This window comes from Sinocyclocheilus anshuiensis, unplaced genomic scaffold (genome assembly GCF_001515605.1).
Source record: "Sinocyclocheilus anshuiensis isolate Anshui unplaced genomic scaffold, SAMN03320099.WGS_v1.1 scaffold1149, whole genome shotgun sequence".
In the NCBI taxonomy this organism is placed as follows: Eukaryota; Metazoa; Chordata; class Actinopteri; order Cypriniformes; family Cyprinidae; genus Sinocyclocheilus; species Sinocyclocheilus anshuiensis.
This window is the reverse complement of record NW_015555317.1, coordinates 460169-464274: the sequence shown is the minus strand read 5'-3', so window position 1 is coordinate 464274 and position 4106 is coordinate 460169. Positions and strand designations below refer to the sequence as shown.

The 4106-nt window shown below is 41.3% G+C and overlaps 1 protein-coding gene across 1 annotated transcript in view; it reads right to left on the bottom strand.

Moving 5' to 3' along the window:
- LOC107671589 (ephrin type-B receptor 1) overlaps window positions 1-4106 on the bottom strand; it is a 248840-nt gene that overhangs the window by 166300 nt on the left and 78434 nt on the right. The window lies entirely within an intron of this gene.

Below are 4106 nucleotides of genomic sequence, written 5' to 3'. Positions count from 1 at the left end.
CAATTGATTAAAAAAATTAATCACACATTTTTTTCTGAAATTAATTGTGATTAATCGTAATTAATCCCACCGAACATTAAAGTTTTTTAAATATACTTTTAGATTGCAATAATTTCACATTCAGTCTTCAAAAATATATGTAATAATTAATGTAAAAACAACATAAAGACAGTTTATTTTTATTGTTTTATGCCATCTTTATGACTGAAGGTAAGTATCACTGATACCAATACTACTGATGATCAATTTTAACATTTATTAGACTTTAAAAAATAACAACTTCTAATTTAAGTGAACTTGAAACAATCTTCACATAAACCCTATAATAAATGTCATATTTAGGAACCTGTACTCTTCATCAAGCAGGGATTTTGTTCTTTGATTAACAGACATCACAGCAGCTGGGTTATTAGATTATTTTGGCTGCTTTAAGCTGTCACTGCTGAAAATAACGCAGATCTATTTTCTCACAACTCTTTACCTTTTCTGACCCACTTCAGGTCTTAAAGTCTCTACTAAAGAGCTGATGAGTTGAATCGGGTGTGTCGGGTGTGAGGGAGACAGTGCTGGGCTGCTCCAGGACAGTTTTGAAAACCACTACATTTCAGAGACATGTTCTTGAATGTGACTCACATATAACAAACACATGTATGCACAGTTTTAAGGCAGCTTTAATCGCCTTGGTAACTACATGACAACTGATGTCATTGCAGAAGCAGCAGTTGTAAGTGACCAACCCTAGCTCCGCCCCTACATTAATTGCGTTAAATATTTTTAACATGTTAAACTGGAAAAATTAATTGCATGCGTTAACACGTTAATTTTGACAGCACTAAAAAATTAACTTAAATGATTTTAGCAAATGGCTGCAATATAACAAAGAGTGAAAAATTGAAGGGGGTCTGAATACTTTCCGTACCCACTGTATATATATGCATATAGTGCCAGTTTCTGGTTAAATAAGCAGTGCAAAATTTATGTTTTTATTATTTTATTTTTTTATTATATTTATTTATCAATTAATTTATTTTTGTGAACTACTCCTTTAGGAGCTTAATTTAACAATGTATCTTTATTTCATCCTTAAGACACGATTACAGTACATTTATCTCCGTTACATTTATCTCTGTTTAACTGTAAAAACCCACCTTTCCTAGAGCACCAGCTCACTGGTTTTATTAAATCCAAGCAGAAATCCACTCCCAAAACCTGCAGAGCTGCAGAGCAATAAGCAGAGTCTGTTTTAATCAGAAGTTTGGTCCTGAGAGCCTGAGTGATGTCACGGGTCTTAAATAAAGCTGTTTAAATAAGCTGATTCATCTCAGCGGGTTAGAGCGCCACGGCTTCAGTGACAGCAGAGGTATAACCTTCAACACGGCAACAGCCGCATCATTCACCCACTGGCAGGTGAGGTCAGTGACCCATGACCCTGAGAGCGCTCGAGCCAGTCTCTTTCGACCTGTTGTATTTACACTAGGCGTTCAGGGCTAAGACTTTAATATTTAATGCAGGATAGTGCCAGTACAGAAAGAGCACATTAAACATTGAGCAGGCCTCCGCTCTCTCTGATCAATACTGTGGTTCTCACCGTGAAATTGCTTACCTGAACACACACACAGGTGCAACATCCACACAAACAGGTCCGGAGCAGCGTGGAATGATATTGACCAAAACCTTGCACAAGCACAAAGAGTTTCTGGTCCACACATAAACAAGTCTGTCCAGGGAGATTCACACTAGGCGCGTTTCTATAACCCTTCAAATTGTGCAAATTTAAATTGCGAATTGAAAATACACCTAATGGAAATTGAAGGAAATTACACCTAATGGAAACCTTAGGCGTACGCCACATATCATTGTTTCTTTCACAGAACAACAAACTGGATGCTAACCAGTCAGGTTTCAGGAATGGCCATTCAACTGAGACTGCACTACTGTCAGTCACGGAAGCTTATAGCTTATTCTTATTCTGCTGGATCTATCTGCTGCTTTTGACACTGTCAATCATCAGATCCTCCTCTCTGCCCTCTCATCACTGGGCATCACAGCGATTCCTCTTCGCTGGTTTGAGTCCTATCTCACTGGTAGGTCTTTCAGGGTGGCTTGGGGAGGGGAGGTATCCACAGCACATCAACTTGTCACCGGGGTTCCTCAGGGATCAGTTCTTGGACCCCTCCTCTTCTCCATATACACAACATCACTGGGTCCCATCATACAGGACTGCACACGTCTGCGGTGCAGTGTTGCTCTGATACGGCCACTGAAGCTGATTGCGGCCACAATGCTTGTGTTTATTCCAGAATCCAGCCAAGCCACGCATGTTTCTGAAGCGGCTCTCTGTGTTGCTTCTGTAAAGATACACGCATACGCCTCCTTTGAATAAATATAGCCAAAATCTGTCAAAATCCCACCAAAATCCGTTGCCATGACTTATCACGAGAGGCAAAAGGTTACGTTTTAGTCACATAACATTGGTTAATGGAAACGCCGTCATTTTGCAATACTTTTTTATCGACATTTATAAAATATCGCCAAAGTTTTGCACAAATCTGTAATGGAAACGCGCCTACTGTGTGAATACAACTGTAGTGCACCATGTAACAAGCTACTTAAAATTTAAAGTAGTTCAAGTTTCTCTTCTAAAAAATAAATAACACTACAAGCAACAAACAAAAAAGTAGTTAAACTACAATAAAGCTTGTAAGGGGGCAAAATCTTTTAAAATACATTTTTGTGATCATATAAATTATTTAACTAAAAATTGTATACATAAAATACACTGAAGCTTAAGGGAGCAAAATCTTTTAAAATATATTTGCGATTAAAAAAAACAAACTTAAAGGGATAGTTCACCCAAAAATTAAAACTTGATGTTTATCTGCTTACCCCTAGGGCATCCAAGATGTAGGTGACTGTTTCTTCAGTAGAACACAAACGGAGATTTTTAACTCAAACCGTTGCAGTCTATCAGTCTTATAATGGCAGTCAATGGGCTCCATGGCTTCGAGAGTAAAAAAAAAACATACACAGGCAAAACCAAATTAAGCCCTGCGGCTCGTGACGATACATTGAGGTCTTAAGACACGAAACGATCGGTCTGTGCAAGAAACTGAACAGTATTTATATAATTTTTTACCTCTGATCCACCGCAATGTCTGAGCGCGTTCACAACATCCGGAGCGTGACGCATACGTGCTCTGGCATAGTAGACATAGATATACAGTATATATATAAGTAGATGCCTTATTAGTGACTGTTTCTATGGGCCGTGATACGTTCCAAAATGGCGGACGAGTCAATGTATCTGGGGCGGTCGAATAGGGACTCTATACAAATCTATGGTAGTAGACACATGTGCGGAAGCGATCTGTCGCGTGTATACGTCACTCATTATTTACACAGTGCAGAGAGATTGCGAACGTGTTCACTGGCACTGCGATGATTTAAAGTTATTTAAAAGTACAGGTCACCACAATGGAAGACGATTTTGATATATCATCAGACAACGTGGAATTTCCTGGATCGCCTGAACTTTCCTCCTGGGCGCTGGCTCGTGGCGCCTCGCTGACAGATATTTGTAGAGCTGCGGGCTGGGCGACCCCCAACACGTTCGCTAGATTCTATAGCCTTCGTGTGGAGCCGGTATCCTCCTGTGTTCTCACCTCAAACGGGTAGAGGCACTGAGAGGCCCCGGTTAGTGCCGGCTTGCAAAAACTGCTCCATAGTGTCCGTACTGTAGGCCCTGTTGAGCTCCTCCATCCCCTCGGCAGCCAGATGTGGCGGAATGTCTGGTGCCAGGCCCTCTCTCACTGAATCCTTGAGAACCGGTAGAGGGCTGGGTTCCATATGTAGAGACCTAACCGGATCCCGTATGTGTAAAATCCACGGTATAGCCTCAGAGCCCGTGTTTCCACGGCTTCCGCAGCGTCCCTGTTCCAAGTGGAACGGGTACGTTTTCCCAGTGTTATCCAATCTCACTGAGTGGGCAGTGCTACGACAACGGTGAATGGTATTCTTGTTGCGAGCCCCGGCCTACACCAAAAATGGGCACAGGTGGCTCGCACAGGGCACTGGAAGGGGCAGCATCCATGGCGCTTTGGTAGGGA